General features: G+C 45.4%; 1 protein-coding gene across 1 annotated transcript in view; it reads right to left on the bottom strand.

Annotated features, from left to right (window-relative positions):
* LOC105490168 (NCK adaptor protein 2) overlaps window positions 1-26940 on the bottom strand; it is a 278398-nt gene that overhangs the window by 71794 nt on the left and 179664 nt on the right. The gene's annotated exons all lie outside the window — the stretch shown is intronic.

Consider the following 26940-nt stretch of genomic DNA (forward strand, 5'->3'; position numbering starts at 1 on the left):
GTTCAACCCGATGGCTCTAAATTCTCCTTCAGCCCTGAATTATCCTGGCTTTCATCTCCCTCCTAAAACAATCCCTGTGGTTTCTAATGATGGGTGCTTACTGTTTTCTATACTTTTTTTTTTTTTTTTGAGACAAAGTTTCACTCCTGTTGGCCAGGCTGGAGTGCAGTGGTGTGATCTCGTGATCTTGGCTCACTGCAACTTCTGCCTCCTGGGTTCACACAATTCTCCTGCCTCTGTCTCCCGAGTAGCTGGGATTATAGGCATTCACCACGCCTGGCTAATTTTTGTATTTTTAGTAGAGACAGGGTTTCACCATGTCAGCCAGGCTGGTCTCAAACTCCTGACCTCAGGTGATCTGCCCGCCTCAGCCTCCCAAAGTGCTGGGATTACAGGCGTGAGCCACTGCATGTGGCCTACTTTCTGTACATTCTAAAATGTAAGCAGCAGCTAATATCTTTCCTTCCTTCCTTCCTTCCTTCCTTCCTTCCTTCCTTCCTTCCTTCCTTCCTTCCTTCCTTCCTTCCTTCCTCTCTCTCTCTCTCTTTTCTTTTTTGACAAGGTCTCACTCTGTCACCCAGGCTGGAGTGCAGTGGCACGATCTCAGCTCACTGAAGCCTCTGCCTCCCAGGCTCAGGTGATCCTTAGCCTTGGGCTCCCAAAGTGCTGGGATTACAGGCATGAGCCGCCATGCCTGGCCGACAGCTAATATATTTCTGAAAGCTCTGTTTAGCCTGCCTTTTTGTTCAACTAGAGGGATTGACATATTAGAATGTGTGGTTGTGGTCAGGGGTCTCCAGAGAAACGGAACCAACAGGATGGAGATACATATATATATATATATATATATATATATATATGAAATGTTGGCATATATGACATATATAACTAATAAATATACTAATACTAATATGTTAATATATTACTACTAATAGTATGTATACCAATATTTATGGTAAACATATTCTATACTGTTATATATATTTAATAGTATATATGCTAATATATTAATTAATATAACTAATATATATTAATATAACTAATATATTAATACTAGTATAAGTATGTTATACTGATATAAATATATATATACACATATGTGTACTAATACTAATATGTGTGTGTATATATATGCATATATATATATAGAGAGAGGGAGATTATAAAGAATTGGCTCACAAGATCCTGGAGACTGAAAACTCCCCAAATCCACAATCTGCACAATGAAGATCCAGGAGAGCCAATGATATAGTTACATTCCAGGTCCAAGTCCAAAGGCAGGAGAAGAACAATGTCCCATCTGGAAGACAGTCAGGCCAGAAAGCCTGAATCGTCCCTTGCTCAGCCTTTGTGTTCTAGTCAGGCCTCCAACAGACTGGGTGATGCCCGTCCACCCGCACGGGGGACCAATGAAAATTGGTCTTGATTTGACTTAGTCTACTGAATCAAATGTTCATCTCATCCAGAAACATCCGCCTATGAACAACATCTAACCACACCCAGGCAATGGTTAACCAAGTATCTCAGCCCCCTGTGGCACAGTCAAGCGGATACTTAAGAATAACCATCACAGTAGTCATGAAAAACCGCATGGTGGTGCTCAGGTAGCCTAGAGTAGTGCTTCGCAGTGTGTGTGGTTCAGGAACCAGCAGCACCAGCAACAGCTGGAACTTGTTAGAAATACAGATTCTCAGCCGGGCGCGGTGGCTCACACCTGTAATCCCAACATTTTGGGAAGCCGAGGTGGGCGGATCATGAGGTCAGGAGATCTAGACCATCCTGGATAACACAGTGAAACTTTGTCTCCACCAAAAATACAAAAAATTAGCAGGGCGTAGTGGCACACACCTGTAGTCCCAGCTACTTGGGAGGCTGAGGCAGGAGAATCACTTGAACCTGGGAGGCGGAGGTTGCAGTGAGCTGAGATCTCGCCACTGTACTCCAGCCTGGGAGATAGAGCAAGACTCTATCTCAAAAAGAAAAAAAAAGAAATACAGATTCTCAGACTCCAACCCAAACCCACTGCATCAGATCCTCTGGAGACAGCCCAGAAATCTGCATTTTAATCATTCCCCAGGTGACTGTGATGCTCATTTATGTTTGACAACCATTGACCTAGACACTACAAGGCTGCATTGTTTTTAGTGGGGCTGCTTGACTCTTGGAGCATGATGTAATAGTACAAGCTCATATTTGTATAGTTCTGTGCAATGCATTAAGGGCTTGCATAAATTTGATCCTCATAATGGCTTTGTAAAATAGGTAAAGATGATCTTATTTGCAAATCGAGAAGTTGAGACTCAGGAAGATTAAAATGACCTAGTGATTCCTCCCATCATAACACATTGCAGTACAGCCACCTCCTTCCCTCTTCCTCCCCTCCCCTCCCCTCCCTCCCTCCTTCCTTCCTTCCTTCTCCTTCCTTCTTGTCTTCCTTCTTTCCCCCTTCCTCCCTCCCTACATTCCCCTCCCTCTCAGTCCCTTCTCTCTCACTTCCCTCTCTCCCTTCCTCTGTCCCTCCCTTCCTTCTTTCCAGTCATTCATTCTCTTGGTAGACGTAGTGATTGAAGCCCAAATTCCCTTTCAGGAATTGAAGGTCTATTCTCCCAGTGGTCGGAAGACCACCCTCAGCTATCAGCCCTCTTTGGAGGCTGCCTTGTATGAAGACTGTCCCCTTGCCCAGTGACAGCCCCCTTGCAGGGAGTGATGGATGTGGGGGTGTAAGAGCCTGGCCGGCACCTTCTCCCTCCCCATACAGCACACATCTGAAGGGCCATGCTGGTCAAAGCTCCCTGTGACCAGCTGAAGCCTTAGCATGGCAGCCCACCTCCTCCCTCTTTGCATTTTGGCTTCCTTCCCCTCCAGAAGCTCCACTGGTGTCAATCCTATGCCCCTAACAAGCATCCTGCACGCTGACCACCCTCTCAGTGTCAGCCTCCCAGGGCCCCCAACTGTGGCAGGCACCAAACTGACACTGGCTGTTATTTGCAATGAAAGAAACCTGTGCTGTTGCTGCCAACCTGCTTACATCTGACGTGACACTTAGTTGAGTACCTTCACTTACACACACACACAGACACCTGCGTGTGCACGCGCGCTCACACACACACCAATTCTCTAGATGTTTTGACACTGCTTGGTAGATACCAAGGCAAGATAGACTGCGAAATGCCTCCGAAAACAAAAATCAATTATGTAAAGTCCCTCATATGAGAGAAATGTTTGTGTATATACATCTATACATACATAGATGTATATATGTATGTATATATATTTAACCTGTTTTCAGGTTGCTGCTTGCAAATCTGGAATTCCTCTAGCCATCCAAGGCTTTGGTTTTCCCTTGAAAATCTTCCTTTGACCTTTGAAATGCTTAGTTTCTGCAGTGCCTTTTGAGAGCTTGCATCGTCTCAGCATTTCTCACAAAAGACCTCAGATCTGACCCAGCACACAACCTTTCCAGCTACCTATCCTTCAGCTGTCCATGTGGAAATCGAGGTGGTTCCTCCACTCCATCCTATTGGCTTTCTGCAGAGCGTAGATCATCCTAATGGAACTACACAGGCTGCTGCCTACGGCATAGGGAAACCAATTGTGTCTTCTTGTTCAATGACAAACATTCATATCTTTTTTTTTCCTTGACAGGAAAGTATCCCCAGGCATGCTTTAAGGCATGACACCGTTGGCACCAAATCTAGCAGAAACTTATTCTGCCTTTGTTGTAAGAAAGAGATTCCTAAATGAGCTATTGTCTCTGTGAAACAAGTACTAATTAGCATGGCTTTAGTGTGGACCTTCCTTTTCCAAAAAATCATATTTTCCTGATAGAGGAGCAGGCATGCTAGAGTCAAGGGAAAACAATGAACAGCAGGTTAATTGTGAAGCCCAAAGCTATTGGATCAGAGCAACAGGAAAGAATCCTGCTGTCCTAAGTCTGCAAAGCGATTTCACCCTGCAAGAAGGGAGACCTGTTGCCTGTGGGAGCCTGGACTGGCATTGACCTTGTACATGGGTCAGCCAAAGAAGGATGACATATAACCTAACTCATTCTGCCAGAGACAAAGAGGCTTTATCGTTAGGGCTGATCCCTTGAATTAAGATTATGCCACACAGGATCAGAGAGGCCAAGTATGCCCTTCAAGGTCACACAGAGCTTTTCGGCTTACAGTGTGGTGGATTAAATGTTTACAATTCATTTAAAAAAATGTTTGAATTGTGGTGAAATACACATAACTTAGACTATACCATCTTCACCATTTTTAAATATATAGTTTAGTGGCATTAGGATCATTCACGTTGTACAACCATGGCCACCATCCATCTCCAGAATTTTTCATCTTTCCAAACTGAAACTCAGTCTCCATTAATTCTGGCCCCATTATCCTTGGGGCCAATCCCTTAAATTAAGATGATGTCACCCAGGATCAGAGAGGCCAAGTGCCCCAGTTGACATCACACAGATCTTTTGTACCTAGGCTTTCGTTTTCCTTGTCTGCCACCCCCCTACACCCACCCACACAACTACTTCGAACCAATTAACTTCTTATTCTCCCCTTCCCTGCAGCCACTGGCAACCGCCATTCTACTTTCCATCTCTCTGAATTTGACTATTTCTGGTACCTCATAGGTGGAATCATACAGTATTTCCCTTTTTGTGAGTTTACTTCACTTAGTATAATGACCTCAGGCTCATCCATGTTGTAGCACGTGCCAAAATGTCCTTTATTTTTTAAGGTCAAATAATATGTCTCACATATATATATACTATATGTATAATATATATATATAATTATATGTATACATATAGATGAAGAAATTCTGTTTATCCATATGAATGAACAAAATATGGTATGTATATACACACATTTACACATACATACACATATGTATATATGTACACATATGTGAGTATATATACCACATTTTGTTTGTTTATTCATTTGTTTGTTTATCCATTCATTAATCAAGGTATTCTTGAGTTGCTTCTGCCTTTTGGCTATTGTGAATAATACTTCTATGGTAACCCAACTGGGATTATGGGCCAACATGGGTGTACAAATATCTCTGTAAATTTAAAGATAATTTTTTTTTTTTTTTTGAGACAGAGTCTTGTTGTGTTGCCCAGGCTGGAGTGCAGTGGTACAATCTCAGCTCACTGTAACCTCTGACTCCCAGATTCAAGCAATTCTCCTGCCTCAGCCTCCGCATTAGCTGGGATTACAGGCGTGCACAACCATGCCTGGCTAATTTTTGTATTTTTAGTAGAGATGGGGTTTTACCATGTTGGCCAGGTTGGTCTCGAACTCCTGACCTCAAGTGATCCACTCACGTCTGCCTCCCAAAATGCCTGGATTACAGGCATGAGCCACCACACTCTGCCTTAACGATAATTTCTAAGTTTAAATTGATTTTTAGAAAATATAAAATTGCATTTCCTGCTGGTGGAGCCTAATTGATATTTGAGCTAGGCTGTCACCATTTTATGGTCTGTTTCTATTCTATTCACCCTGCTTGGGTGACTTTACAAACACAGGCTATGGCTCTTCCTTTAGTCTAACCAAAGACATAAAGACAAAGTGGGCACAATTGGCCGAAGAGTGGCTCAGCCCTTGCAGAATGTCCCTCCCGAGGACAGGGTGTGATTTGGTCCCCTGCTGTGCCAGTGTCTAAGACAGTCCCTGGCCGAGGAGACTCTCAATACATTCTTTTTTTAGTGGATAAATGAAAAAAAAAAAAAGGAACTTTTAAAAATCAATTGATTGTATTGATCTATTCATTTGTAAACAAATTTATCTTTTACCAAGCTTTAACGTGTATCTAGTTGTAGAACATATTTTCTGTAATAACCATCGAGGGATGGGAGCCGTGAGTTTGTGAATAAATAGACAACAACACGCCTGGAAAACAGAGCGAAGTCTCCCTTGTTCCTTTAGCGCTATAAGGAACCTTATATCAAAAAACAAAAGGTATAAAAAAAAAATTTGAGACCTTGCAGCTGTACTAGAATGGCTTCAAAAAATTATAAACGCTCATCTCTTAACTGCAACTCAGGTTGACAACTCCCCCAAAATTTGTTAAAGAAGATGCCTGTGCATCAGGTGACTAGGGTCACGATTCTACTGTGTAACACGAAACCACGAATCGCGCAGTGTACAGGAGTGGGTGGTTTCGTAGCCAGGAGCCTCGGGGTTGGACACACAGAAGTCCACGGTTCCTTAGCCGGGGAGCCTCCAAGTTGGCTGGGGCGTGGCTGATCTGGGCTGGGTTTGGCTGCGCCATCTGCTTCTGAGCATCAGCGAGGCGTGGCTTCTCTAGGGGGTCTGGGCTCAGGGTTACTTGAGACCCTGGTGAAGGAGCCAGCGCTGTCTGGGGGTAGCTCTCGGCGTGGCCAGGCACAGGCACATAGAGTGAGAGGGCGAGTTTCCGGAAGCAGCAAGGCCTGTAAAGGCGCCTGCATTTCCGCTTCCGTTTATTGGCCAACGCTAGTCCCATGGCCAAAGTTAAAGGAAGGGGAGTAAGTGGGAAATATGTTCTACCTTTTGTGGGAAAAACCGTAAAGTCACGGGGAAAAGATATAATACAGAGAGGGCTGAAGAATTGGACCAATAATGGCACATTCCACCTCCAGCTATTGAAGAATAGCAAACGACAGCTGTCTGTCCAGAAGATACAGTGGCTTGCTGGGGAGGTGGCTGCAGCGTGAGATCCAGGCAGCTCAGCATCCCCGCCATGGCCACCATGAAGCCCAGGGAGGGAAGACTCTGAGGGGATCCTTTGACAGAATCCGGTTGTCATGGACTGAATGTTCGTGTCCCCCCACAATTTCTATGTCCCCCCACAATTTCTATGTTGAAATCCTAAAACCCAACGTCATGGTATGGAGTGGTCGGGTATTTGGGAGGTGGTTAGGTCAGGAGAGTGGATCCCTCACGAATGGGATCTGTGCCCTCATAAGAAGAGACCAGAGAGCTCCCTCGCCCCTTCCACCATGTGAGGACACAGCCTGGAGGCGCCATCTATGAACCAGGAAGCAAATTCTCACTAGACGCTGAAACAGCCCGTATCTCCATCTTGGACTTTCCGCCTCCAGAACTGTGAGAATAAATGTTTGTTATTTAAGCCACAAATATGCCCAGCCTATGATATTGTTGTTATCATAGCCTGAACTAAAACACTAGTAGTAAAATACAAAGGTAAGATTTACAGTAGTACTTACAGTGCTCCTTAGGAGTGTGCCTTTGCGTTATTGCCACACCAGGCCTCACGTAGCAGTTGACAGGTTAAGGCTCCTAACACCTAAGCAGGGAACAACTGTCACTTTGCCTTAGCCTTGACATAGAATCCAATCCTTAGAACCTCACTGGGTAGCACAGATGGTTTTCTGACTATTAATGACAGTAAACCTTGCTCTTCCCTGTAAGAAGAAAGGATGTCAGCCGGGTGCGGTGGCTCAAGCCTGTAATCCCAGCACTTTGGGAGGCCAAGATGGGCGGATCACGAGGTCAGGAGATCGAGACCATCCTGGCTAATACGGTGAAATCCCGTCTCTACTAAAAATACAAAAAACTAGCCGGGCAAGGTGGTGGGTGCCTGTAATCCCAGCTACTCGGGAGGCTGAGGCAGGAGAATGGCGGGAACCCGGGAGGCGGAGCTTGCAGTGAGCTGAGATCCGGCCACGGCACTCCAGTCTGGGCGACAGAGCAAGACTCTGTCTCAAAAAAAAAAAAAAAAAGAAAGGATGTCTACCCTCACCCTGAGCATGGAATCCCCCATGCAAGGATAGTCACTGTCAGAAGCTATTTTGATTTCACTGCTCATCCGGCAGCTGGAAGTGAACATATGTGATTAGCTCAAAAGCCAACAGCAAGACTTCTCCGGCTGCTGGCCCCGGAAACCAGGTATAGGGCCAGGTAATTACAGTAACATTCCTTTAAGCTCATGTAACTGTGACGGGACAGGTTTCATCAAAAACGAACACGCTGGCACAGTCTCTAAGGCTGCTTTCTGGGCAGATGCTCGAAGTGGCCTATAGCAGGGGTCCTGAACCCCCAGGCCATGGACTGGTAGGGGACCTGAGCTCTGCCTCCTTTCAGGTCAGCAGCGACATTAGATTCTCATAGGAGCTCAAACCCTATTGTGAACTGCACATGTGCAGGATCTAGGTTGCACATTCCATCCTCCTCCCCCATCTGTAGAAAATTTGTCTTCCATGAAACTGTTCCCTGGTGCTAAAAAGGTTGGGGAACTACTGGTTATATCAGGCGGGCCAGCAGTGGGCCCTGGGCAGCCCAGGTCTACCCACTGTCTGGTTCCTGTAACAGCAGGAAGTGTTAGGGACAGGGGAGAGAGGGAAACCAGGGAACACCTATCATCATTGGTCCATTTCTGAGTGACTCAGACTTGAGTACATTTCCCTGAAGGTCCTCCTTGGAGTTCATTCTCCTCCATAAAGGTCTCAATGACTTCGATCAATCAGAAGGTGACTTGGGAAGCTGGGCCTGGAAAGCAGAGTTTATGTAAAAAAAAAAAAAGTTATGGAGGTTGGTAGTGATATTGTGAAAACAGACAACAGAAATAAGGACAGAGACCCATTGGTCTAGAAATGACTAGAAAGAAAAAAACTTATTAGTGTCAACTTTGCTGATCCATTCTGGTGGACTATAAACTTTTCCATTCCATGAAATGCATTATTGAAGACTGGCAGACGTTGACTAATCTGTCACAAGCAATTTTAAAATACAGAAATGTAGGAATGTAGCCTCAGCCTTTCTGTGTTTGTGCAGTCACGGGCCACATAACAACGTTTCAGTCAACAACAGACCCCATATGCAACGGTGGTCTCATAAGATTATAATGGAGCTGAAAAATTTCTGTCACCTAGTGGTGTCTAGCTGCTGGAACATGGTAGCACAAGTCACTACTCATGTAATTGTGGTGATGCTGGTGTAAACGCACCTGCTGCCCTGCCAGTTGTGTAAAAGTCTAACACATACAATTATGTATGGTACATAATACTTGATAATGACAATAAACAACTATGTTACTGGCTTATGTATTTACCATACTATACTTTTATCATTATTTGAGAGTGTATTCCTTGTACTTAATCCAAAACAAGTTACATGTAAAACAGCCTCAGGGAGGTCCTTCAGGAGGATTCCAGAAGAAGGCATTGCTATCACAGGAGATGACAGCTCCATGTGTGTTATTGTCCCTTAAGACCTTCCAGTGGGACAAGATGTGGAGGTGGAAGACAGTGATATTCATGACCCTGACCCTGTGTAGGCCTAGGCTAATGTGTGTGTTTGTGTCTTAGTTTTTGACAAAAAAAGTATAAAACATTAAAAAAAATTAGAAATAGAAAAAAGCTGATAGCCTAAGACATAAAGAAAGAATATATTTATACAGCTGTACAATGTGTGTGTGTTTTAAGGTAAGTGTTATTACAAAGGATCAAGATGTTAAATTAAAAAGTTTACAAAGTAAAAATTTACAGTAAGCTCAAGTTAATTTAAGAAAAAAGTATTATAAAATAAATTTTTAATAATTTTTAGAGGCCAAGTGGACAGTATTTTTAAAGTCTATAGTGCTCTACAGTGATGTCCTAGGCCTTCACATTCACTCACTGACTCACCCAAAGCAACTTCCAGTCCTGCAAGCTCCATTCATGGTAAGTGCCCTCTACAGGTGTGCAGGAGGTTATACATCTGCATCTGTGTGAGTGCACTAGATGATGTTTGCACAATGATGAAATCACATAAGGACACATTTTTCAGAATGTATCCCTGTCACTAAGCAACACATGACTGTATTTAAATGTTACCGAAGACACTGGTCCTCTTCCCGGTAATTGCAATTGCCTTCTTTCCTCTCAATCAACTCTAGGTTTTCTACCTTCCCTGGCAAGCTAGACTGCAAGGTCCTTGAGGACAGGTATCTTCCTTGCCACGTCTTCTCACTGGGGCACCTCAGGTTCCTGACATGAGTCTGGCACATTAGAAGTGTTCAGTCAATATCTTGAAATGAATGAAGTATAGGAACACGCCCAGGAGTCACCACCATTGGCCCCCACTGAGAGAGAGACTTAAACAGGGATTGGTCCCCATTGAGACTTAAACATCCTGCCAGCATCTTTGAAGTTTAGGGTGGGAAGTGGCAGCAACAACAGGTCCCCTTGATGCAGGTGTTCTTTGTTGAGTGAGGAGGCACTTGCGTGACTCATGCTATGTACTGAATTGAGTATCCCCTGCTCCCAAATCCTTACCTTGAAACCCTAACCCCTAATGTGACTGTGTTTGGCAATAGGATCTACAGGAGATAATTAAGGTTAAATAAACTCATAAGGATGGGTCTCTAATAAGACAAGATTTGTGTCCTTTTAAGAGGAGACACCAGGCGAGGAAAAGCAAAAAGGTGGCTGTCTGCAAGCTGGGAAGAGGGCCCTCATCAGAAACCAGATCAGTTGGCACCTTGATCTTGGACTTCCCAGCCTTCAGAACTATAAGAAAGTAAATTTCTGCTGTTTCAGCCACCCAGCCTATGGCATCCGATAATTCAAACAGACTCATGCTCATCTTAGTTATTCAAAATTTCCCATATTCAGGGTCTTGCTGATTGAATCCTCCTGGTGCCTTTTACTATGTTCCTCTTTCTCCTGTATTTCCAGGAACTTGGTAGTTAGAGCTCTGGGCTTGGTTAGATTCTGACTGATTTCTTCTGGCAAGAATTCTCTCAGGTGGTGCTGGGCATTTCACACTGCATCTCATGAAGACATGTGTGATGTCTGGTCACCCCTTGCTTGGTGACATTAGTGTGGCCCAATGGGCTCAGATGCTGTCAGCCTGCTCCACCTAACAAGTTTTCCATTCATCCCTTGCCTAAGTATTCTAGCATCTGTTGTTGATTATTGTCTGGATCCATGATCTCATGAAGAATAATACCTTCTTCTAAACAGGCCTCATCCTGGGCCATGATCCCAAGTTTGTGGCCACCTGTGGGTGGGTTGGAGAGGCAGGCAGCTATAGGACAAAACAAGAGAGGATAACTCAACAGCAGGGGACTTCATGATTGACGCTATTCCTTTCCAATTGTCAGTCACCCTATATTGCATGGAGGACCTAGAGGCTGGTGACTTTTGTAGGCGCTGCCATTGTCAATGCATAGAGATACCTTCGTGTCCCCCTTAAGCTCATCTTCAAAGTAATTTTACCTGATGACCAACTCCCTGCTCCACACCCCCATGCAGGCATTCTCAGTAGAAAGGCAGTTCTGGACACAGCACCTTGTCATAAAATTCAGATTTTATTGTTGTCCTTGCCATAGCAGGTGGCCCCAAATGAAAATTGTGAACTTATCTCTTATTTCTTTTCTCATCTGTCTTATCAGTATGTAATGTGTCTTAGTTAAGTTGGATTAGATTATGTATTCATCCATTTGCATTGCTAATAGGACACCTAAGGCTAGGTAATATATAATGAAAAGAGGTTTAATTAACTGACAGTTCTGTAGGCTGTACAAACATGGCACTGACATCTGTTTCTGGTCAGGGCCTCAGGAAGTCTTGAATCACGGCAGAAGGCAAAGGGGGTGCCAGCATGTCACATGGCAAGAGCAGGAGCAAGAGAGAGAAGTGGAAATGCCACACACTTTTAAACAACCAGATCTCAAGTGGACTCAGTGCAGGAACTCACTCATTACCTCAAGGATGACATCAAGCCATTCATGAGGGATCAGACCCCATAACTCAAACACCTCCTAATAGGCCCTTCCTCCAACATTGGTGACCACATTTCAACATGAGATTTGGAGGGGACAAATATCCAAACCATATTAGGTGATAATCTATCTGGTAAAAATTAAGCCCCTAAATCCGAAAGGCTTAACACAACCTAAGTTTGCTTCTATACTTGCAGTACATCTGATCCGTGTCAGATAGGGAGCGTTGATCCATGCAGTCACTCAGGGACCCTACCACATCTGCCTTCAGGAAACTCTTCATGGAACAGGGAGCCTAGATTTCCCTGAACTTACACAAAGAGCTCACAGGACTCCTGTATTAGATGGTTCTTGCATTGCTTTAAGTCCCTGAGACCGGGTCATTTATAAAGAAAAGAGGTTTAATTGACTCATGGTTCTGCAGGCTGTACAGGAAGCATGATGCTGGCATCTTCTCTGCTTCTGGGGAGGCCTCAGGAAACATACAGTCATGGTGGAAGGCAAAGAGGGTGCAGGTATGTCACATGATGAAAGCAGGAGCAAGAGAAAGAGAGTGTGTTTGGGGGTGTGCTACACACTTTAAAATGAACAGATATCATGAGAATTCACTATAACTAAGACAGCACCAAGCCATGAGGGATCCACCCCCATCATCCAAACACCTCCCACCAGGCCCCCCTCCAGCACTGGGGATTACAATTCAATATAAGATTTGTGCAGGGACAAATATCCAAACTATTTCAACTCCTTTGGGCCTGATTACGAATGAAAACCATTTCTGAAGTCAGCCTGATATCTGTTGTTGCTGTAACCTTGGGATGACCTGTAAGCCCCCTGCCTGTGTCCACTGAAACAATGGCAAGCATTGAAACACACTCTGAATGGGCAACTTGGCTGGGTCAGTTCTTCACAAGGGCTTGGCCCAGTGTCTGGCAGACAGGAGGCACTCAATAAATAGCAGTTGTTTTTATTTTATAAATGAGACACCTGAGACTCAGAGGGTCAGGTAACTGACCTCAAGTTACCCATCAGTGAGTGGCAAAACTGGGAAAAACCCCAGCTCAGCTTGATCTGGAAAGTTTGGCCTCATTTCACCCAGCACAGTGCCTCTGCAGAGACAAGTGCTCCTTTGTGGAGCCCTCGAGTGCTAGACAAACCCACAAAATTACTCATCAGCTGCAGGTAAGTGGGAGCCATCGATAGCTGGGTGAGGGGTAACAAAAAAAAGTGATAACTTAAGAAACCCCATCTGGCAGCAGCACAGCACAGGGTAGATTTCAGTGAACAGAAGCTAGACACAGGGAGACCCACCAAGATGCCATTTAAATAGGAAGCTGGACTCAGCTTGGGGTGTTAGCCAGGGAAATGCCAGATGACTTCTGAAGAGCTTGCAAAGGAAGCAGGAGCAGAATGTGGTGACTGGTCAGGGAATAAGGAAGAGACTGTAAGATGACGTAGAGCTTCTGTGGGGTCACAGGAAGATCATCCCAATATTGGCGGTGGGCACACTTGCTCCCAGGGTCTGAGAATCAGCTAAGGTACTAGTTAGTTGGGTCACCCGGACTTGAAGAAGTCTGGGCAGATCCCATTCATAAATGTGACTCAATAAGAAAAACGGCTATGTTAATGGGACAAGATGGGGCTGTGAACAGAAAGGTAGGTGTGTGTGTGAGTGTGTGTGTATGCGTGAGAAGGGCGATGTGAGTAGAGGTGTGTGTCTGTGTAAATGTGTAAAAATGTGTTTATGAGTTAGTATGTGTTGAGCAGAGGTGTGTGTATATGTGTATGTATATTTGTGTGTTGGGTAGGGGTGTGAGTGTATGGATATGTGTGTGTATGTGTTGGGTAGGGGTGTGTGTGGTAGGTGTCTGAGTGTATGGATATGTGTGTGTGTTGGGTAGGGGTGTGAGTGTATGTGTCCTGGGTAGTGGTGTGAGTGTGTGTGTTGGGTAGGGGTGTATGGATGTGTGTTCGTGTTGGGTAGGGGTGTGGGTGTGTGTGTGTGTTGGGTAGGAGTGTGTGTGTATGGATATGTGCGTGTGTTGAGTAGGGGTATGGGGGTATGTGTGTGGTGGGTAGGAGTGTTTGTGTGTGAGTGTGTATGTGTGTTGGGTAGGGGTGTGTGTATATGGATGTTTGTGTGTTGGGTAGGGCTGGGTTATGTGGATATATGTGTGTGTTGGGTAGGTGTGTGAGTGTATGAATGCGTGCATGCTGGGTAGGGGTGTGAGTGTATTGAGTAGGGCTCTGTGTAGATGTATGTGTGTTGGGTAGGGGTGTGTGTGTATGGGTGTTTGTGTGTTGGATAGGGGTGTGAGTGTGTGGATGTTTGTGTATTGGGTAGGGCTGTGTTTATGTGGATGTGTGTTGGGTAGGGGTGTGTGTGTATGGATGTGTGTGTGTTGGGTAGGGCTGTACTTATGTGGATGTGTGTTGGGTAGGGGTGTGTGTGTATGGATGTGTGTGTGTTGGGTAGGGGTGTGTGTATAGATGTTTGTGTGTTGGGTAGGGCTGTGTTTATGTGGATGTGTGTTGGGTAGGGGTGTGTGTGTATGGATATATGTGTGTTGGGTAGGGGTGTGTGTGTATGGGTGTTTGTGTGTTGGGTAGAGGTGTGAGTGTGTAGATGTTTGTGTGTTGAGTAGGGCTGTGTTTATGTGGCTGTGTGTTGGGTAGGGGGTGTGTGTATGGATGTGTGTGTGTTGGGTAGAGCTGTGTTTATGTGGGTGTGTGTTGGGTAGGGATGTGTGTGTATGGGTGTTTGTGTGTTGGGTAGGAGTGTGTGTATGGATGTATGTGTGTTGGGTAGGGGTGTATGTGTGTGGATGTTTGTGTGTTGGGTAGGGCTGTGCTTATGTGGATGTGTGTTGGGTAGGGGTGTGTGTGTATGGGTGTATGTGTGTTGGGTAGGGGTGTGTGTGTACGGATGTTTGTGTGTTGGGTAGGGATGTGAGTGTGTGGATGTTTGTGTGTTAGCTAGGGCTGTATTTATGTGGATGTATGTTGGGTAGGGGCGTGTGTGTATGGATGTGTGTGTGGTGGGTAGGGCTGTGTTTAGGTGGATGTGTTTTGGGTTGGGGTGTGTGTGTATGTGGATGTGTGTGTGTAGTGGGTAGGGGTTTGTGTGTGTATGTGTGGTGGGTAGGAGTGTGAGTGTGACATATGTGTGAGTGTGTGTGCTGAGTGGAGCGTCTGAACAGAACACTTACAAGCAGCATGGGCATGATTACATCTGGAACTGAATATTCAGAATGAAACCTCCCTTTCCATTCTTTGATAGCTGAACTTCCAAGAAAGGTATCCTGTAATTGAGCCCCTCAACTCTGAATATCCAGCTTTCTAATCAGCAGGAAAAATAAAATCCTGTCATCTGCCTGGGATCATAGGGATTTACTTTGCAAGTAGGCACACACTCCTTTCCCAGTCAACTAAAGATTTGAGGTGGCAAGGATAACACGGTTGGGTTTCTCTACCTTGACTCTCTGGGATCCCACTGGGCATGTAGTGAGGTGGGAAAAGGTATGAAACCCACTTCAGGACACCAGAAACTGGCAGTCACACTACAGATGGAGTGCTCAGGGCAGACAGGGGAAGCTTTAGAAGTTATTTTGACAGGCTTGACAAACGCAAATTATATTAAGAGCTTAGCTCTATGGTAGGTTGGTCGGAGAGGGAGAATTTTTTGTTTTTTCAAGTACAAGGAACTCTAAACTCAGAGGAACAGATGTGTAACTAAGAGTTATGCTTAACCCATTTAGCAGTCATTTCCTGAGCACTTCTAAAGCGATTTGCTTTTAGGTTAGAAAGATGCTGTGTATTGATCTCAGGAAGAAAATCGGACTCAGGCTAGGTTCTAAGTTTATTCAGATAACTAAGAGATCCAGGGGCATTTTAAAACATTACAGTTGGCATGCTAATTACTTACGCAACTTTCTAATTGTCCTGTTGTTTTTGAGCAGCCTTTCTAGCTTTTAACATTTCTTATCCAGCTGTATTATTTTTAAATTTTTTTAAGGTATTCTGTCTTTTCTCATAGTCTTAAAGAGATCTTTGTTTTTTCAAATGGAGTTTGGCAGAAAGATTTGTTTCCCTCTAGGCTGATTTCATTTATCTAAAGTTGGCCAAGAAAATCATCCCCCTGCTGAAAGCACAACGGGTTAACACTGAGGTTGACTTTTCACTTGTAAGGTTGCAGATTCGCCTTTGATTTCACTGTAAGCAGCAATTTTAACCAGCTTCGCAAGTCACAGGCCTGGGCGTCAGGAGGGTCAGAGCTCAGCTGCAATTTCTCTGCTAAGGATCCCTAGCAGACATGCCCTTGGGAGCCTTTCCTTAGCGCCAATGTTTCCGTGCTCTGTATGTCAGGCAACAGGCAAGGCGACAGCTCCAGGTTCATTTAGTTCAGCTGTGAAACTTCCAGAGTGCCCAAGTGATATAAGAGTTAAGAAGAAAGTACTTAAGCAGATAGTGAGGGTACAGAAGTCCTCAGTAAGGTTTTCCTTTTAATAAAAAGCAGCCCCCAGATCATTTTATTTTCTAACAAACAGCAGCCTGTAAAATCGAGCTGCAGGCCGGGCGCGGTGGCTCAAGCCTGTAATCCCAGCACTTTGGGAGGCCGAGACGGGTGGATCACAAGGTCAGGAGATCGAGACCACCCTGGCTAACCCGGTGAAACCCCGTCTCTACTAAAAAATACAAAAAACTAGCCGGGCGAGGTGGTGGGCGCCTGTAATCCTAGCTACTCAGAGGCTGAGGCAGGAGAATGGCGTAAACCCGGGAGGCGGAGCTTGCAGTGAGCCGAGATCCGGCCACTGCACTCCAGCCTGGGCGACAGAGCGAGACTCCGTCTCAAAAAAAAAAAAAAAAAAAAAAAAAATCGAGCTGCAGACGTAGACAAGCAAGGTAGAAGCTCGCATGGGTGAATGCTGGCAGTTGGGCCAATAGAAAAAGACTACCTGTGACTAGGCATGATCAAAATGGTGGCTCTACCTTCTCTTCTCTTTTCCAGCCATGTGTATAGTAAGGAACAGACAAGATGGCACTGAGGAAGTGGAAATCCCACTTACATAATAAGATTAGGGTGGGGCAACAGCCTTCCCTCCCAGGGAAACGTCACATCTGGTCAAACCAATCTGTGGGCCTTATGTAAATCAGACACCTCCTCCTCAAGCCTGCAGTCCACTGTGGGATGGCTTTTCCCTTTCAGATGCCTCTTTCTGGCAAGAGAGAGCTGCTGTCCTCTCTCTCTCCTTTCTTCTGCCTATTAAATGTTCCACTCCTTAACCCATCCACTTGTGTTCGTATCCTTAATCTTCTTGGCGTGAGACAATAAACCCCTGTATTTACCCCCAGACAATGATGCTGCTTCACAAACAGCATCTAGCGGAGTGCTTAGATCTTGTAATACCATCCTCTGACCCTGACACCTTTGGTTTTCTTAATGGTAAAGATCAGCTCCGGAAGTGGGGGCCCCAGGAGGTGAGAGTCAGTAGCCTGATGATGATTTCTGTGTGAGGACATTAATGACTTTGTCGGATGAGCTGAAAATTTCTGAAATTTATCCAGGGGTCCCTACTTTTCCCTTAACTCCTGATTATGGATCTATCATTCCTGAGTTCATCTAGAGTTGGAAAACTGAAAGGGATCTAGGAGCACATCCATCTGGTCACATCACTTTTTGAAGACACAAAAGCTATGGCCACCCAGAGGCAAAGACACTGCCCCTTTTCTCTTTTCTGGCCCCTTACTGGTCTCAGGGTCTGCACCCAAACCTGGAGTTACCAGCACCTTTCCACAACTTGACATTGTCATCTCTTCCACCTCTTTAACCTGTTGGAATAAGAAAGCCTCGAGTTGTTCTACCAGCTTCTTAGAGTGTTAACTGTCTTGTCCCAAAGCTGTGTTGCTGGAGGATCAAGAGATGCTCTCTTTAGAATTCCCAGACTGGAGGGGCAGACATGATTGCTGGCCATCTCCATTGCAGAGAGTAAGCTTTACAAGGGAGGGTCTGGGGTCTCCAGCTATTGTATCCTGAGTACTAAGCACATCACTTGGCACAAGGCAGTCTTTCAATAAGTGCAGTCTTCTAGAATAACGAACAAATGAAGTCCAATCACTCCCATTAGCATTCCTTCTCAGGAATATTTCCTAATCTTCTCAGAATGTCTACAAGTCCAGGGAAGAAGAATGGTAGTTTTGTTGCCACCAAGTAAACTTGTCTGTCCTTTCTGCTCATTGTGCTGGCCTCTGTCTCCAAAGAGAGAATAGGGCACCATTGGAAGCTCCAGAATTCAGTGCATTGGATCAACTCATGCTGAGTCCCGCCAAGGCTAATGCCTCAAGTCTTCCTTATTTCCCTTTGAGCAGGTGATTGTGTGTGGCCAATCCTTCCTTGTTCTTCTGCAGCTTTTGCACCCATGTGACCCTGGCCCCAGTGAAACAGGTCTTCTGGATTTATCTTGTACTGACTGCCCTGCGTGTGAGCAGGATCAGGCCTCCAAAACACACAATCTTGTTCTTGCAGCTTTGTTATTTTTTTTTTTAAGGGTTAGTGAACTTGGCTTTGCTTTTCAACGTCATTCCCACGGAACTTCAGAGAACAGAAGCTTTTTACAGCACACACTTCCTGGCCGGGCGCAGTGGCTCACGCCTGTAATCCCAGCACTTTGGGAGGCTGAGGCGGTCGGATCACAAGGTCAGGAGATTGAGACCATCCTTGCTAGCATGGTGAAACCCCGTTTCTACTAAAAATAGAAAAAAAATTATCTGGGTGGGGTGGCGGGCACCTGTAATCCCAGCTACTCAGGAGGCTGAGGCAGGAGAATGGCATGAACCCGAGAGGCAGAGCTTGCTAGTGAGCTGAGATCATGCCACTGCACTCCAGTCTGGGCGACAGAGCAAGACCCTGTCTCAAAAGAAAAAAAAAAAAAGCACACACTTCTTTTGGTGACATCAGCAGGTTGCCTAGGTCCCTGAGGACAGCAGCCACCACTGGGAGGACATCTGCCACCACCCGTAACCCAACTCAAGCCCAGTGCGCAATGGGAAGGAGGTGGGCAGAACCAGATGCTGGCCAGCTTAGCCATGTGGCCTTTTCCTTTTTCCTCTTTCAGAAGGAGAAAAATCAAGGTCCGCTTTTTTTGGTCACATACTCCTGGGACAGAGGGGGGTTTTCCTTTGGAATAAAGTCTAAACAATGAAGGGGGGCGTGGGGCCAGCTTTATCACCTGAGGAAGTAACCAGACTCTTTTTTCTCCCCTCCCTGCAATTTAGCAGATAGGTGGGTCTCTTGGCCTGTGGCTCCCTCTTTACCCAGCAAGTCTCCCTCCCCACCCAGCAAATCTCCCTCCCCAGAGATGAGGATCTGTGTAATTACCTGAGGTGAGGTCCCGGCACGGGCTCCTGGAAGTCTCCCTACACACCTAAAGTTCTGTCTCAAGGTCACTTTGTGGATTCAGGGCCCTGAGATGTGTTCTGAGTGTCAAATACATATTGAATTTCAAAGACTTACTCAAAGAAAAAACCTCAATAATAATTGTTTATATTGAATATATGTTGAAATAAAAATTTGTTGTATATCAAATTAAATGAAATACATTATTAAATTAATTTCAAATATTTCTTTTTACTTTTTTTTCCCCCAAGACCGAGTCTTGCTCTGTCGCCCAGGCTGGAGTGCAGTGGGTAAGCTCAGCTCACTGCAGTCTCCACCTCCCAGGTTCAAGTGATTCTCATGCCTTAGGCTCCTGAGTAACTGGGACTCAGGTGCACGCCACCATGCCTGGCTAATTTTTGTATTTTTAGTAGAGACGGGGCTTCACCATGTTGGCCAGGCTGGTCTCGAACTCCTGACCTCATGATCTGCCCACCTCAACCTCCCAAAGTGCTGGAATTATAGGCATGAGCCACTGTGCCTGGCCTCTTTTTACTTTTATTATTAGGAAATTTAGAATTACATCTCGGCTTGCATTATTTTCTATTGAATCAGCACTGCTCTGGAAAGAAACCTAAGATCCCCTTTCACAATTTTTCTTTTCTTTTTGTTTTTGAGACAGTTTCCCTCTGTTGCTCAGACTGGAGTGCAGTGGCGTGATCTTGGCTCACTGCAACTTCCACCTCCCAGGTTCAAGAGATTCTCATGCCTTAGCCTCCTGAGTAGCTGGGATTACAGGTGCATGCCACCACACCTGGCTAATTTTTGTATTTTTAGTAGAGACAGAGTTTCGCTATGTTGGCCAGGCTGGTCTCAAACTCCTGACCTCAAGTGAGTCACCCCCCTCGGCCTCGCAAGGTGCTGAGATTATAGGCATAAACCACCATGCCTGGCCCACAGTTCTTCTTAATCCAATACCCTAGGAAGGACCCTAACGCGAGTTCAATATCTTCTTTTCTGGTCTCTCCACTGCCCACCCTCAGGCCCTCGTGGGTCTTCAGAGTCAGAGACCATGCAAGCAAATGCTACCGTAGTCAAAATATGCCTCCCATAGTGGCCCTTCACAAACGGACTCCTGAAACGGCCTGGAGAGGTTCTGCATCAGGGACCCCCTCCTCCCCAGACAGAGGCCCCAAAGCAAGTTTTGTTTTCCAGGAGGGCATTCTTCAGTGTACTCTATGGTGTAAACTGCAAAATGGTGTTGGCCAGCTTGTAACATGCTGGGCTGACCCAAGTCAGATTTCTTTGTTGCAGGAATGCTCAGAGCGTGTGTATATTAATAAATACTGTGACTCCCTGAGGGCAAAACACTTTGCGTGACTTCTAAAGTTGTTGAAGACAAGCTCCTTCTGCCTTTCTTAAGCACCTGCAGTGAAGATACATCGAAAGGGACTCTATTATTTTTGCCCTTCTACTAAAGGTCCTCTCCCTCCTCTGCCCCGACCTTGTCCTCTCCCTCCCTTGTCCCCACACCACCTCCCAGGTCCTCTCCCTCTCTAGAAGAAATGGTCCAAGTTACAAGGCAGACACTGCTGAAGCTCCAGAGAAGACTTAGGAGCTTCTAGTTTCTGGCATTTTGGTCACTGGCATTTGGCAAAATGGCCCTTGATTTAACCACAAAAGAGGAATTTGCCGATACTGAACCAGGTGAGTCTATTTTGCTCTGCCTAGTTTTGACATTCTCCCCTCCAGACCGCAGAAGAACTTAATTGCCCTCTGATTTATATGATCATAGAATATCTCAAAAAATATATATATACACACACACACACACACATATATATATATATAAAATGTATGTACCGAAAGTAAGAGAGCCTTTTATCAACGCCTAATTCATTTAACTCTGGGGAACAAATATAATCAATTTCCAACAGACAGCTCTAAGATTTGTGAAGTGTTGGATGAAGGACCTTACTCAATAATCATTTATATTGTTTTATATCCAAGCTTCAACCCTCCAAGAAGGTGGGGGTTCTGGAAGAAAGGCTGCCTTTGGCCAGGCTGCAGGAAGCTGCCAGGAAGCTGGGGCTGGGGCATGGCTGGAAGGGGGCCAGGAAACTCATTCGCTCCCGCTCCATCTCGCTAACATTGTCTGCTGGTATGTTTCATTACAGTCCCGCATCCTGCTCACCTCTGCACCTTTGAGATGCCTCCCACATCCTCGATACAGGTTACACTGAGGCTTACTGCTTCTGCAACCAGCTTCTATCACCAGCTTCCCACACCTGGCCCACTTTTTGAAAACAAAACAGGTCGGGAGCAGTGGCTCATACCCGTAACCCCAGCACTTTGGGAGGCCAAGGCAAGAGGATCGCTTGAACCCAGGAGTTTGAGACCAGACTGGGCAACATAGCAAGATGCTCTCTACATAAAAATTTAAAAATTAGCTGGGCATGGTGACATGTGCCTATAGTCCCAGCTACTTGGGAGGCCAAGGTAGGAAGATCACTTTGAGTCCAGGAGACCGAGGCTGCAGTGAACCATGATGGCACCACTGCACTCCAGCCTGGGCGACAGAGAGAGACCCTGTTTCAAAACAAAAACAGAAACGCAAACAGATTTCACCTATAAGAGGTAGTTCTTGACATCTCAGGCGTCTTCTTCCTCTTTGCTCAGCCTTTTGGTTCCATCCTCACTTAACCAGCATTTATCACACAGAGCAACCTCACTGTGTGGCAACGTCTGCTCCTACTGGGTCTGCACAAGTAAAGGAAATCAGTGGGCTTGGAGTTTAAAAATAAAAGCTCTGGCCTCATTTGGTTGAATTAATTATTTGTTTTCACTTGTTTGAATCTTCATGACAACTAAAGTCCACCTCGACTAGTCGTGGACCATGTCTGCCAGCTGCCTACAGAATCCACCCCTTTCCTTTGGAATTCTCTCCTCCTGACGCTGACAATGCCCTTGCCCTTCAGAGGACCTGCCTTCCCACTCTCCATTGGACACTGTGGAACTTCTTGGTGTCCAGTCCCAAGGGCGCAGCCACAGCAGGACTTCACGTCTGCCTGCCTGAGCGGGGCTGGTGTCTTATGAATGGCAGCTGAGACCCAGTTTGGGCTCACGATCTCATATCACAGGTCAGAAAACAAAAGAGCAATTGAGTTCTTATGAAAACTTGCCAGATTTCCATACAACAGTTTCCTTCTTGAAACCCCCCCCCCTTTTTTTTTTTAACTTTTCATCACAGAAATGAACTCAAAGGAAAATGACTAATCACCAGCCTACTCAGAATCACTGGTCCCCAGCAAGCAAGGGTGATCCTGCATCATATCTATTAATTTTCATTTCCAGGGTTCTCAGATGTAAAACAAATGTTTGATGTAATTCACAACACTGCTCCCTTATAATTAAACAACCTCCTACTGCCTAAATTGGCAACGCACTCCATCAATCAGTGATAAATGTGGTCCTTGGGAGACTGCTCTTATGTTTGTTTCACTCATGGGAAAATGGCCGCAACCCTTTTGTAAGATTCCTTGGCTGCTGCTCTCCCCCAGGTTACAATCATAGTAACTGCTGCTTCTGGGATGCCTTGTTGCAATCCCCATGTTCAATGATGGCTCAGTGGATATGTGCTTGAAGGAGAGTGAGTGATGGGGAATCTCCAATTATGAATAAAATATATTCAAGTCAATAAACCCTTCCTGGGTTCCTTTGCCTCACCCTATGCACAATTTATGAAGCACTCTGTATGTATCAGGAGCTATTTGCAATGTTTAACATGTGGGAGCCCCCATAATTCTAAATATGTCACGTATCATCTACTTTCCTCTTTGCAAAGTGGGGAGGTTGGATTGCTGCCAGGCCTGATAATATAGATCTGCCGTTCACACATAGCATATAGGAGGCCCTGATGACTTCCTACTCATCACTTTCCTCGTTGTCCAATTGTTGGGGCCATTGGGCTGCTATATTCAGGCCAGTCCTTGCCCTAGATCCTAGGATCCAGCCAGACTTGAGGCAAGGAGGCACACTGCTGTCAGTGTTCCATCACCCCTATGGTTGGGCCTCACTGACTCTGCCACAGTTCAGACACCAAGGCTACTGCCTTAGTTTTCTAAGAGAGGTTCCCCAACATTGCACCTGAATTCATCCAGTTCAATTTCACAGAATATACTTGACCTAGTTTAAGCCGAAAGGGATGTATCAGAGGCTACTAACTATGGCTCATGAAATCCTTGGAAAAGCTGAATAAATAGACCTTAGGGGGTCTTAGCTACTGTCAAAGCTATCTAGCAGAACCTGGCCACATTTCCAACCAGGAAGCTGCCTGCAGAATCAGCAAACAGCCCCCACACCCGCTGGCTTCAGAACCACCCACCTCTGCTCTCCCCACGCAAGTGAGCAGACACCTCAGCCCTGCCTTTCTGGCCACCTGACTGCTTCCAAATTAAATCTCTCCCATTTGCACCAGGAAGAGGACCCTCGATGATGTCTAGAACTTTAGTTTCTAATGACTCTAAGGAATGGGATTTTTTGCCTGCCCAGCCTCTGCAGTCTGGGAAAAAACAGAAGTGTGTTGTAAGTGATACTGAGTGATCTGGCCCTCAGATTTGTCAGTTTCCCAAGCAGCAACTTGGCCCTTGCATATATTGATTTTTAAATTTCTGTAGTTTGCTCAGTCCCCCAGGGCTCTGGGAGCCCATTTCTATTGGCTGGAAACCCACTGGGAACCAGCTACCTGCTGACAAATTCCAATCCTATTACTATTTTGTATTGAATATTTACTCTGCACAGTTCCTAATTTTCTGCAAAATGCCTTTTCTCTTTACCATCCCTTGACACAGTTGCTGGTCTATAAACTGAAACACCACTTCTTATGGCCACAGTTGTTTGTGCCAAGAATAAGTAACTCCCTAAGCTCAGCCAATCAGATTTTCTCTCGAATCTGTGGGCTGGAAATCAAGATGGTTGAGAACAACTCTTCTCCTAGTGGCGGAAGTGGTAAAAATAATCTCAGTGTGGGTGTGGTGGCTCATACCTGTAATCTCAGCGCTTTGGGAGGCTGAGGTTGGGGGACCACTTTAGGCCAGGAGTTTGAGACCAGCCTGGGCAACACGGTAAGACCCCATCTCTACAAATAAAAAATTACTTGGGCATGGTGGCATGTGCCTGTGTTTCCAGGCACTTGAGAGGATGAGGCAGGTGGATTGCTTGAGTCCAGGAGTTCAAGGCTACAGTGATCTGTGATTGCACCACTGCACGGGCAACAGAGTGAGACCCTGTTTCTAAAAAAATAAAATAAAATAAATACAATTTTTAAAAAAGAATCTCAGGAGCTCTCGGGCATCCAGCTCTCAGGATACCTCGTCCTGTAAGGGCCTCCCAGAGTGGCTGGAGGGCAGGGCGTGATGCCTCTTGGGCCACCTTGCAAAGGGTTCAAGAGTTCTGTCATGAGGATAGAACCATCTATCGTGAGAGTAAAGAATCGGTGGATGAGAAGATGGAAGTAAAGCCATGAATTGGAGAGAGTGTTCCAAGGCCATTTCCATCTCTGGTTTCAGCTTCTTCTGCATCCTGGCTACATGCCAGTTTCCGGGCTCCATGAGGTATCTCCATGTCCTTGTTATGTTCCCATTTCTCTTATTTTGCTTTTGTTTGAGTTGGCCTCCTCTCACATGAAACAGGGAGTCCACAATACCATTGACCCTTGAACTACACGAATTTGAATTGTGTGGGTTCACTTATACATGGATTTTCTTTTACCTCTGCCACCCCCGAGACAGCAAGACCTATCCCTCCTTCTTCTTTCCCTCAGTGTACTCAACATGGAGATGATAAGAATGAAGACCTTCATGATGATCCACTTCTACTTAAGGAATAGTAACGATATTTTCACTTTCTTATAATTTTCTTAATAACATTTTCTATTCTCCAGCTTACTTTATTGTAAGAATATAGTACATAATACATATACAAAATATGGGTAATAGACTGTTTATGTTATTGGTAAGGTGTACAGAGCACCCGTGACATAAGTAACTCCATCTTAAAAAAAGACTCCATCTTACATTTCAAAAGGCATCATGCCAACAGGACCAGATGTTCCCCTAATCAGTAGAGACAGCACCTGACTGTCTGTATGGCCAGAGCATAGCCAGACACACTCTTTATTATCAATCAGTCCTCACCAGAGGACTCAAGGGCTACAGAAGAGCAGGAGTCCACCAGCTGTACACGGCTGTCTTACGAAATACCGTCCTGCTATCACTCGTGATCAGCATCTGGCATCTGTCAGTGAGGGCTCTGTTCAAATCGAGGGCTCTCCCTTACAAGACACTGCTGTGCATCTAGATCTGCCCAGGACCCTCTCCTTGTCCATGTCACTGTCCTTGGCCTGATGAACCCCTTTCCTATCCCTTTTTCTCTTGATGTTAAGTGTTGCTCTGTTTGATGTGGCATGTTTAATCTATAACATTTATATATTGATTAAGTATACTACTAGGTATGGTTTGCAATATCAACTGACCTGTGGAGTGGCTTGAATCTGTGCACCAGTAGCCCTGACTCCTGAGGGAATGAAGTGCTAAGGAGAATCACCTTCTTGGGAACTCCATGCAGTTTGTGGGCTTTTATGACTGAAATAGCATCAATAAAAGCCTGATCTTGTGGAAAGATACAAATGTGCATGGATCTGGTTATATCTGACCTTGTGCCTCTCCCAACAGTAAGGCTTCCAGTCAACAGTAGTAGGCTGTTAGTAGTTACATTTTGGGGGAATATGAAAAGTTTTACTGGGATTTTCAACTGTGCAAGGGGTGAGTGCTCTTAACCTGCATGTTGTTCAAGAGTCAACCACAATGCGTACGTATTGAGTGATTTGAGGGGGACTCTTGGACCATTCTCACTGGCCTCCACAGGGATGATTTCTCCTAACTTAAACACAGGTAAACTTCTCCCAACCTTGCTAATTCTTACAGCTCTTGCACTTTGTGGCACAACCTCAGTAGTAGCTCCTGTACTTCTGGCTCCAGTTCCTCTCCTTCCACAGTCTCCTTAGCAGACTCCAGTCAGGTTTCCCCTCTGCTCACCACCAGCCTCCATGTTGCTGAATTCAGTGTTCACTGCTCGGCCTCACTGTGGCTCGCCCTGTATCCCCGAAACATTTCCTTCATCTGCCTTCAGCTGGCCTCCCTTCCACCAAGCAGTGACCCTTCCCGGTCTTCCCAATTGCTCCCTCACAACCCTGATGTCTTAATATCCATGCTGGTTCTTGGCCTCTTTGCTTCCCTTCTCCACTTTGCCCTTTGTGGGCTCCCGTCCTATGGCAGGCTCTGCAGGCTGTTTCCCACACCCTAGGCAGTGGCTCCCGGCCACTGGGAGGGACTAGTGGGAGGCTGAGGAGAGCCTCGGGTGGCATCTCCAGCAGCAGCAGCAGCTGTTCCTTTTGTTTCCACCTCCTGGAGTCTGCATGGAGTTTAGTTTCTGCTGGGTGAGCCCAGCTCCCGGGTTCTGGTAGCACCATCTCCTCTTTATTCCCAGACCTCATGATTCTCTGTGGAGAAAATCTGATGGAATCTGCAGAAAAGCTATTAGAATTAATGAGCTTAGTAAGGAGATTGCAAATACATCTTGCTAAAATCTCTCAAATCAAATTTTAAAATAAGGATCTTCATTAATGACTTTTCCTATAATACACTGAGTTAGGGAAATAGCACTGAAATCTCAAGAGTGAATGAACTGATTTTTTATTACCATGTATTATCTTTTGAGACAATACGGGCATCGACTGAGAAACTGCGTGCAGTAGGCCATCTAGTTGCCTCAGTCAAATCTGATTTAGCTCTACT

Source organism: Macaca nemestrina, chromosome 13 (assembly GCF_043159975.1).
Source record: "Macaca nemestrina isolate mMacNem1 chromosome 13, mMacNem.hap1, whole genome shotgun sequence".
In the NCBI taxonomy this organism is placed as follows: domain Eukaryota; kingdom Metazoa; phylum Chordata; class Mammalia; order Primates; family Cercopithecidae; genus Macaca; species Macaca nemestrina.